Source organism: Megalobrama amblycephala, linkage group LG1 (genome assembly GCF_018812025.1).
Source record: "Megalobrama amblycephala isolate DHTTF-2021 linkage group LG1, ASM1881202v1, whole genome shotgun sequence".
Classification (NCBI taxonomy): Eukaryota; Metazoa; Chordata; class Actinopteri; order Cypriniformes; family Xenocyprididae; genus Megalobrama; species Megalobrama amblycephala.
Window position 1 is genome coordinate 53,263,428 of NC_063044.1, and position 11,572 is coordinate 53,274,999.

At 37.4% G+C, this 11,572-nt stretch overlaps 1 long non-coding RNA gene across 1 annotated transcript; it reads left to right on the plus strand.

Annotated features, from left to right (window-relative positions):
- The first annotated feature begins 4,833 nt into the window (after window positions 1-4,833).
- LOC125250183 lies at window positions 4,834-11,099 on the plus strand. Its single transcript, XR_007180746.1, has 2 exons — window positions 4,834-6,937; window positions 10,259-11,099. It is a non-coding gene; the product is annotated as an uncharacterized LOC125250183 (long non-coding RNA).
- Window positions 11,100-11,572: the final 473 nt, after the last annotated feature.

An 11,572-nucleotide genomic window follows, 5' to 3' on the forward strand; every position in this document is an offset into this window, starting at 1 on the left:
GTAGTCAGTGAAGTTTTAAATCGCTGTGGATAAAAAGCATCAGTTACATGACAAGCAACTAATTAAGCATCAAGTCAACTAAAAGACTTTATCAGGAAGTCTGAATGTAAACAGAGGCTTCAGTTCTCCCTCCATTTGCATTAGTGTGCTTGTGTACAGTACGTTTTTCGGCCTTACAGTTTTATCAAGGAACGCACACACTTACGTGTAAGAGAGATCAAATGTGAACACGTGTTGCTTGGTATCTTGTAACAGCAATGAGCCGAATCCACCACAGAGTCCTTATGAGATAAGACGAGGGAAAATTAGCATGGTGTTATCATCAGGTTCCCGCTCATCAGCGCTCGGAAACACAGCGTGTATGCATGTGGTCTAAAGAAAGATCACAGTGGTGGATTCAAAGAAGTTTAATACAGCTCTTCAGATATGGGATCTCTGACCCATCATCCCTAGAGACAATAAGAAATTGAAGAATAGAAACTGACACTAGAATGACTTCAAAAATTCCTAATTTCTTTTACATGATTGAGATTGGAATACTAGTGTGCTGCTTACTATGCAGTATATACTGTATTACCTATTAAAAAACATATGGGAAAAAGTATGCAATAATAAACATTGCAAATGTTAACATGCATAGAGCAAAAGTGCCAGCCTACTTTTTCAGCATCCTTGGTTCCAGAAGAATTTTTCCCATAGGCATTTTAAAAACATGAACCAAACCGACCAGCTAGGTGAATCACAAAATTAAATCAACTTTGAATGAAAATCAAAAATGAAAATGATCCCATGATTTACTTACCCTCAAGCCATCCTAGGTGTATATGACTATCTTTTTTCAGACGAACACAATCGGAGATATATTTAAAAATATCCTGACTCTTCCAAGCTCTATAATGGTAGTGAATGGGGGGCCTGTTTTGGGGGCCTGTTTTGAAGCCCCCCCAAAAATGCATCCATCCATCAGAAATATAATCCATAGGGCTCCAGGGGATTAATAAAGGTCCTCTGAAGTGAAGCGATGGGTTTTTGTAAGAAAAATATACATATTTAAAACTTTATAAAGTAAAATAACTTGCTTCCGCCAGATGACCACAAATGGACCAAATGAGTAACCCCTGACGTGATGTATGACGCAGGATGTAGGAGTAGCGTAAGCATAGATGCCTCTCGCAGTTCAAACAAATAGGGCTGGGCAACAAACTCAAGCTCCTCTTGTCTTATATCAAAATCCTCCGACATTTCTCTTTAAAATGTCTCATTTTAGACTACTAATTAGTGACTGGTGTTTTGTTTTGCTCTGTCCTCTGAGCTTCCGCATTCGTCATTACACCATGCATCAAGGTAAGACGTCACTCTTCTGCCACAAATCGATGTGTACGCCTGCCAAACTTTTAACTAGTTGTTATAAAGTTTTATTCTCCTAGGTCTCTAGATATGACTCAGGTCCCTCAGTCAATGCAAGTCTGTGGGATTGTTTCACATGTATTATCACCCAACAAGCTGTATGCTGAAGTTTATAGATGGGGTTAGATGTTTGTTCAAATCACTAAGACAAAGTATGAGCAATAGCAATGCTAGAAAACACATCTAATAACCAGAGCATGTGAAAGCATCTTCAGAAACCCCGCAGCGGACGGCCTGCCAAACCGGAGGAGCGTTCCACAGTGTTCGCTACATGAATCAATTACCATTTCTGTCTAAATGTCACTGATCTGGACACTAGAGGAGGCGGGTGAAGGGACAGAGAGAGCAAAACAGAGATCAAGGGAGCAAAGCAGTTCTGATCCCACAAGGAAAAAGAGATTTGCAGTGTGCAAATGTTGAGCCGACACCGTTCTTGGAACATCAGTGCGTCAAAGTGTGTCCGTGTGGGTGAATCTCACCAAAACATGGCCTGGTCACATTTCACTGCAAAATCAAAAGAAAGAAACAAGAAAATAGATTTTGCATGATAAAAATCATTTTGATTATGTAGCACTGTGACAGTATTTACAGTAGATGACAATTAAGCTCTTTAGTCTGTTATAATAATTATAGTTGGCTTCATTCAAACACAAAAGGAGTCTGATGTGCTTTTATTTATATTGATAAATGTTTCTGCATGAAGCATTGCAAATGACAAATTAAAAATGGCATAAATATGACAGTACTAAATTAAAGATGTTGTGACTGGTGTATCAGCACGACTGTGATTCTGCCGTAAGTTACGAGTGTGATATTGCGTTTATACAACAGTTCGGCAGCACAAGTGTGTAAATAAATATGAACAACGGATTGTCTTTAAAACCCTCTTTTGTGCAGAACTACTTCCCTCTGCTACGGATTCAAATCTCAAGTTGACGGTTTAACAGTTGAGCCTAAGCCTATATTACTAATTCTAAAACGTCACTTTAGAACTAGTAAAGAAGGAACATTGAGTCGCTTCATTGAAGATTATTGTGTTATGTAGATTATTATGGTATTGTGAGAGAGAGATTGACTAAACAAGTGTATTAACTGCATCTGATATAGCATTCATTCTTCAGGTCAATGTCCATAATATTATATCATTATCAAAAATCAAAATTGAATGTCCACTGAGGAAATCGATAATCATTGTCATTTTAAAAGTTAAGGGGATTTCCCACAGTGTTATAACAACTTCATTGTTCTGACTCACTCATAAACACAGTCTTTGTAATAATGTAACTTTCACTGATACTATTGATGGACCCTTTCTCAATACCAAACACGGCATATTATTTATAGAAAATAGTATTTATTGAACAGTATTTAAATAGCCATTACAAAAGACACAAGCAAACATTAAACACAAATAAATAAAAAACACAAGCAAACAATTCAGTCAAATGTACAAAAGTAGCGCTCTAGTACAGATTTAAGTTAAATATAGCCTAAAGTTATGAAATTTAATTTTCCCCTTAACCCAAAACGTTTTGCTCTGGAACAAGCAATAGATTAATAAGACCAAAGATTGCTGTTTGATATACCCCAAATGAATTATATTTTTCACTACTATCTACATAAGAGCCAGCGGCAAATTCCCGAAGGACTGGCTGAGATGAAGCTGTTCTCTGCGGGTACTCGAGCACTGAACGGCCGCTGATGGCCTGGAGCTTGCATCTGCGTAAGCGTCAAAACAAATAGTAAAATAGGTGCTATGTTTATATATGAGTCACATATTTGAGGTCTAAATAACTACATTCTTACCTAAAAACGCTTTAAACTACATTTTGTGACATAACAGCAATATTTATAAAAAAAAATATATGGTGGATTTGCTCGTTGGCAATGCTTTTGGAGCGATTTGCTTGTGATTCTCTGATTGGTGGATTTCTTTGTAGAATCATGGGTAATGTAGTTATCATGTTAAACATTATTATTTTAAAAAAGTTGAAATAATGCAGAGTGACTGCTTCAACATAACCTCATAGTTCACTGTAGGCCTGTCTTTAAAGATTCATACATTATCGTTAAAATGTTTCCTGGGACAAATTACTGTAACAAACGGAGTACAGTGTTGATCAGATATCAGTCTGATCTCTATCTCTGTATCTTTATCCTGATGTTCTGTGGCTGTTTGACCCTTGAGGAGTTGCTCATGAGTTGATGTAGGTCAGTGATGACATTAAACCTTCCTAAAGCCATCCGTTTTCCACCTACATCCCTCTCTCTCTCTCTCTCTTTAACAGCTCCTCTGCTGCTCATTTGGTATCTCTCTCATCAAAGCAATTTATCAAAAGTGCAAGCGCAGTACTTCCTCTAATCAGCCCAATCAGGCATTAAGACCCTGCCATTCTCACTCACTCACACACACACACACACACACACACAGACAAAATGTCGGTCCCTAGAGATCTATATATATATTATATATATATATAAATTTGTTAACTAAAACTTTTAAATGTAAAGTTCATTCATCTGAATCAAGCTGAAAAAAAAAAATATATATAAATGAAAAACCTATTTAAAAACAAAACAACTTTTTTGTTTCCTAGGCTAAAATGCATGCTACCCCTTTTGAATGCTTTCACAAATTTCAGTTTACTTCCCATTTTCTTGCTAACAACCTTGTAAAATCGCCTTTCCGTGACGTTATCTGCAACACTTTTCAAGTGGAGGTCAAAGGGATCATTCACACAGAACTCATCATGCAGGGCAGTGGAATGGAAAAATACACAAGGTCTCAAGATGCAATTTTTAAAAGTTTAACTTTTTACTTTTTTAAAATGTTGTGTCATGCGCAAAACCCTGAAAAATACACCAGGTGCAAGCAAAATGGTCAAATATGTCTGTCTAGCACAATGGAAAAGCACACTGTAAAACCGAACAGTGGAATTAATTAAATTAAATGAGTTCATTTCACTCAAACAATTATGAAAGTTCATTGTACTTAATAGAAAAAGTTGCATGTACTCAAAATTTGATTGTAGTAAGCTGAACTTAATGTAATTGAGTTGCAGCAGATTTCTAATTCCCAGCATGCGTTGTGTCAGACTGTATAAGGAAAATAAATGTTGACATTAAGTGTTATTTTGTGTTTTTGCACAAGATTAACATAAGGAGACACAATACATATACTGTATGTTGTTTGATTACACATGCAAATATATAATGTCAGTCTCTCTGATAGTTATAATAGCATGTGTTATTTGCTATCTTACATTTAACCAAGATCTGGATGTAATGTTTATGTAATTAACATTATGATGAGCTGGCTGAGGCTGAGAGCTGTGGGAGTGAAGGGATGCCGGTGACGCGATAATGAGAGACACCTGTGCACCACACTGGCCTTGCTCCGCTTCCACGGCTCTCTGCCCCGCCCCACTTGTCACAAAATGTTCTACTAACTTAAAAAAATTAGTTAGTTTACTTAAATGTTTTGAGGTAATACGTTTCTTCAAATGATTCTGACCTTAATGAGTTTTACAGTGCAGCACAGTGGAATTCAAAAATATATTCTGTGTGTGGATTATTAAAATATTGTATACTAAACATTTTATAGAGCAGCGGTTCAGAGTTAATTCTGCGCGTATTGAGGGAGATGTGTGGCGTGTTGAACCTTGTGACAGGCAGCACAATTACCCTTAATTAAAAACACTACATGAACAGACACTCCACTGATTACCGATCACAGCTTGAATTACCAGACACCAAAAGCCAGAAACATACTCTTAAGTAGCCTACATGAATGCAAATGCTTCTAGTTGCACAAGCTCTCTTTATTAAAAATAAAAGGTTCTATATTGGCATTGATGGTTCCATGAAGAACCTTGGAATCTTTCCATTCCACAAAAGGTTCTTTATAGTGGAAAAGGTTCTTTATTAATAAAATGTTCTTCACACTAAGAAAAAAAAAATGGTTCTTTTAAGAACTGATTACGGAAATGGTTCTTCTGTGGAATCAATGTCAAAACCCCTTTTAGAACCTTTACTTTTAAAAGCGTATGTCATGCATCATTGTGTTAAACTGCAAAAAATATGTTTATCACTTAGTATTTTTGTCTCGTTTTTAAGTACAAATATCTAAACATTCTTAAATCAAGATATATTTACTTTGATGCAAAAGGACATAAGATATTAAGTTTGGTTATTACGTTTTTATAAGATATTAAGTTTGGTTTTCTGAAAAATCTATCAAAATCTATCAAGTGAGTTTATGCTCAAAACCAGAAGAAATATCTGCCAACTGCATCAGAAAAGTAAACTTGTTTTCCCTTGGTTTTTGACCACACTGCCAGATATTTTTCTGTTTTAAGCATAAACTCACATAAACTCACATTTTTTTTTATAAACCAACACTGAATCTCTCATGTCATTTGGCTTCTCAAGTAAATGTATCTTGATTTAAGAATGTTTAGATATTTGTATTGGAAAAAGACAAAAGAAAAACAGTTTTTGCAGTGTACAAAATGTGTCAGGACGCTAATTATGGATTTTTGGTATGTACAGTATTTATAGTCTTACTGGCATGCTGTTTCATTAGATTAGTAAACTGAAAACAAAAGAAACTTAACAAATTCAAGTTAAATTGCCTGTAAATTTACAGCAAGTGACTTGAACAATGCAACTGCATATTCTGACCATCATTAGTGAGGTTTGTTAATGCCAAAGTTATGCAAATATGCTCGTATTTACAATAAAACTGTGCATAGAGTATGCTTCTCGTCTTACAGTTTTTCCCATCTTCTCTCCCTTCAGAAACGCCAGTCAACGAGAGTAAAGCCAGAGCAGATGAATGGAAATAGAAGAGGTAGAAAAAGCTTTTGATTCGGCTCTGAGCTCAGAGTTCGGTTCTCCTGAGGCGTAAATTATGAAACACTCAGACCGATTTAAACAGAAAAGGAGGAGAGGTGAAGTCAGTACAGACACAAGAGAGTTACCCACAATGCTCCGCTCTGCCCCAATTAACTAAGACAAATGGGCCGCATGTATTAGCCTGACACATCAAAATAGAGGGCACGTCACTCCGTGAACCGGGATACCGGATGAGCTGGTGAAAGTCAAGCAAGAATGGCGATTATTAGTCAGCTGTTGGAGTGTTTCTAGAAAGCAGAAGAACTGCCGTGTTGACGCCAAACTGCGGTAGAGGAGAAACCAGAGACCCTTCAAAGGTTTGGAGAGCATCCTCTTCATCAGCCTCGGATGAAAGCGGCTATGGCCTGATGGGAGGAAGAACAGGAGAATTAGAAGCCAACACAGAAAAGAGGGAATGCTGGGAAAATGTCTAATGACGTCGGGGTCTTTGGAAGGTTATCATCTGTGAAATATGAATTTATTAATATTTCGCCAACGAGTAGAACGAAAGCTGACTCAGGATGAAACCAGAGAGAGAAGGATAATGAAGAGAGTAAAAGACAAAATCTCAGATTCTTTCCATCTGAAGTCACATCTAAAGAGAAGTAGACACGGATGAAGCACAAAACCAGAGGTCGGGTGAAACCATAAAACTGCTAATTTGGCACATGAATGCAAATGAGTAATGGAGGGACTAAGAGAAACTCCACTATTAATGCTGCATTCATGTCATGATTGAGTTTCCAACTTGTAAAAAGTTTCTGAATTAGTGAGCAGTCAGAATCACTATAACTATTACTCAAACTTGTAGCTTTGCAAAACGCCTACAGCAGTCAGTGTTATTTTAGGGTCTTATTCACTAAGCACGCGTGTACACAAATTTGTGCATGAAATCTGCATGCAAACGTTTTCACAAACGAATCGTGGTCCACCAAAAACGTTCATGCTAAAATATATTCTAAATTTACGAAAAAAATCTAAGAACAACTGAAACCACAGGTACGCAAAAAGCAGTCATGTTAAGAAGTTTCACTTAACCTTAATGCGACTGTAATAATATAATAATTTAATGTTATCTTAAAGGGGCTCTATGTAAGAATGACAGCTAGTGGTTGAAATGGGTACTGCAGTCCAAATTCAATATATTGTTTGCCCCGCTCCCTCCTCCTCAGAATTCAATGCTCTCGGGGGTTGCCAGTTTGTAGACATGCAACAGGAGCGAGCTCAACTGACATTGGAAGGCGAGGAGACTTACACACTGATAATTAGTTGATTTATTTATTTGATATCACATTTTAAATGCTCCTGTTCAGAGATTTTTAGATAGATGCTGAGGCTTTTTAGGTCAAGTAGAATCTGTGATCTCTGACATAGTTTGTTTGCTGGCTTCCATGGCTGCAATTCGCTGCATGTGTTTTCAGCCAACTGGCAACCCGGGGTGGCGAAATGCTATTGGGTAAATTGGTCATGTGCGGTCTTGCACAGTCCGAAACAAAAACAAGAAATTCCGACACGGAACGCAAATTTCAAAATTTTCACACTGCAAGAACATCTGTCCAAAGAGTGAGGAAAGTCTGTAAAGGAAAGGTTGTGCGGAAAGTGCTTATATGGAGATGGTTTGGGCGTGTTTTATACAAATGAATAACCTCGTGCATATGCGGTCGCTCATTCACATCAAAGTCCCTTTCAAGGAAAGTTGGCTCACTTGGTGGCCATATTTGCAATGAATCCAGGCAGCTATTTCGGGCATCCAAGACCAAGTCCTATCTATTTGAATGGGGGAAACCTGAAATCTCTGCTTGACGAACTCACAATTAAATAACATATTTTAAATCAGCAATAAAATCTGACATGAACTGTCCCATAAATGTTGTTTCTTAAGCTTAAATAGAATTGAAAAAGCTTATTTTTCAGACTAGGCGAGTCAATGACCATGTGCAGTCATAATCGTGAGTATCAGGTTTCTAGTTAGGACAAAAACTACCTTTTAGATACCTTTTAGTAAAGTAGTTTTTAGTTAACTATAATAACTGCCCTACAATATGTATTTAGGTGAATCTCATCCTACAGACATACAGTAATACCAAAAATATTGTGCTTTGTCAAAAAGAAGTGTGCTATTATTAAAAATGGGGCAAATATCATAGTATTACAGTATGAGCCATATCTAGAGGTTTGAGTATTATTGTTTTATTTTAAACTCCCTTCAATATATACTAGGTCAAGCTTTACTATAGTCTTCAAAAGTGTCCCACGTACTGGAGACTAGAGAGAATGAATGAATCTGACAGTGATATTGTGTTTGTTTCAGAAACCCTTTCAATCTTTTCTCTTTCCTTTCATCTCTCCCTCATTTACTCTGATCATTTTGGTGGTCTGAATTGGGTCACATCTGCATGAGACTAAAGCTCTGTTCTCAAACTGCTGAGCTACAGTACATACGCAGGCAGCACTTACACCATCACGTCTATGAAGAACAGCTTTAAGGTGTCCCAGCCTGACCAGCTGACATGTGCCCACAACCCCTTTAAAACCAGCAAACCAGATCAGCCTTACCAAGCTCATCCTGGTTGGGAGACCAGCTAAACACCATAGGGTAGTTTAAGAACAGTTTCGACACACTTCTTTTGGCCAAATTCGTCCATTGTTGGATAGGAAATACCAGTGGGGGAAAATAGAGATAAAAGAGATAAAAAATGGCTCTTTTCGAACAAAGCGAGCTGCTTGAATTTTTGAACCATGAGTGGCATAAAGTCACCCAACAGCAATGTGACCGACTGATAGAGAGCATGCCAAGATGCATGAAAGCTGTGATTGGAAATCAGGGTTATTATTTTACCAAATTCTGATTTCTGAACTCTTTCTTAAGGCCCTGTTTACAACTGGTATTAAGATCCGTTTTGGTTGATCGGATCACGGGGGTGTAAATGTTTTGAGCTTGTCCACTTTCAACCACTTTTAAACGTTATGGGAAGCCAGCTGGGTTTTATACTTTGTCCCTTGAGACCCAAGCTTGGTTTGAAGACGAAAAATGTACCAAGCACAATGTTCTCTAACCATTCCTGAAATATTGACCCGCCCATAGACCCTCCTCTTGAAGAAATCAGGACAGAAGTAGTCAAAAGTGGACAGAAGAGATGGATTAAAACACCAGGTGTCAACGGGTATGTCTCTCCATCTCATTTACTTATGATCCGATCAACCAAAAAGCATTTTAATACCAGGGACCAGATTTACTAAACAGGGCAAATTAGCAATTCCAAAAAAGCACCGATGGGAGTGGAAAGTTCTGCTCGTGATCTACAGACGACGGGTAAATTAAAGAAATACAAAAATGGGTCAATTAAATAATGCCACAAATACCAGTAAACTGACTAGTGCAAACCATAGTAAATCACAATGCATGATTCATTTAAATACTGTCCTTCCATAAATTTTGCATCTGAAAGGGAAACTCTTACAAATGCATATGCAATAAGGTCAGTCACAAAAATGACTCAGTCCATGCCTTTTCAGCACTAATTTTTTCAATTTTTGCGTGTTTTAGTAAATACTGACAGTAGTTTTTATCACCAAAAGAGTGTTTGTGCTGATGCAAGCTGCTAGTAAATCTGGCTCCAGGTATAAACAGGGACTGAAAATATTAGTATCATGCTGTTTAAAAATGAATATAAACTGAAAACTTACATACTGAGTCTTTAATAAAGAAATATTGCCTATTTTCCATTATTTTTCCAACCACTTTATGAGGTTACATTTGCCTTAGGATGCTGACTTAGAAGGTTGAAAACTATGTTTTGAACAGAGCATGTAGCATGTAACAGAGCTTAGGAAACATCATCATTTCACCAATCAACTCCCAACATTTTCCTTTCTAAGTCTTACTTTACTGGGCAGCCTATATACTTGCTCTACACCTTTATTCTCTGTCTTTGTTCTCTTTTCTTTCATGTAGGTACAAAACCCCCAAGTTACGCAGTTCTGTTTGACTTGAGGGACCCAAAGCTCAGAGGAACTACAGAAGAACGGCTCTAACCACCCGTGGCGCCCACAAAAGCCAAGCCTTTCTTCCATTTCAGGAAACCAGGCGGGAGGATGAAGAGGCAAAGGGTCACGTCCCCCGATTGGGCCCTCCATTCATCACGAGTGTCAGGATTGGCCGGCACAGACGTCGAGAGGTGCACGTCAGTATGGAGAGACCGTCTAAAAGGACAGATTTATATCTCCTTTCAAGCGTTACGCTGAGCGAGAGAAAGCGAGAGAGACTAGTCCTTAAGATTGGCTGAGGTTATCCTCGGGAGACACAGAGACACAGACTGGATGCAATCGATAAGGCCATTTAAAGAGAGAGTGTCAGTATCCCCGAAGAAAGACGACACATTCAAACACTGACAAATGATAGCAACCGGACCGCTTTCACACACAAAGCCAACGCGGTCAGGAAGCGCTCTCGCTAATTACACATAATTGGGTTTTAATTGGGAAATGGTGATTTGCTTGCTTCACATTTTAAAGGCTCTCTGGACTTAAAAGTCCATAAGGACTTCATACAAATGGCATGATTTACTGAACTGCACATAAAACAGCCCAGCCTCACAATTCAAAAATACCATAATTTTCCTGTGTATCACTAATGCTTGAGAAATCGGTCCCAAAATCAGCCCGATTATCATGTGGTGTGTACCCAGCATAAATTATCAATCAATTACCATTTTAACCTCAGTTCGGAGGAGTCCCATATATAAAAACAAAAGCTATGAAAAAAAAAAAAAAATACTATAATAGACTATCAATAATACTAAAATAAAACTGTGTACAGTCAACATTTGCAACAATAGCAACTCATTCTTTAAATCACACACCTCCACTGAAAGTCCATGCTCAAAGAAAATCCAGAAAGAGAGAGGAAAAGGAGAGTTAGTTTAGTAAAGTGTTCAGGACTTACCCGTGATGTCTTGCTGGTGAAGTTGTAGTGACAAAAAATGAGCTGTTCTACAAATAAAACAAGTTAGTCAGTAGTTTTATGTCAGTGTTCGTCTTCTCAGGAGGGTCATGCACAATTAAAAAAAAAAAAAAAAAAAAAATGGAATTTAAATTGACCACAACACAGATGATGATGAATTGGAATCACAGGAAGTAGAATTTACCAAATTACAATAAGAGTTAAGAAATGGGAAATGTATTAAATATAACATTATAAAAAAATATATTTATGTTATATTTAAACTTTTTTTTTTTTTTTTTGGTTATACAAGGAAAATATATACAG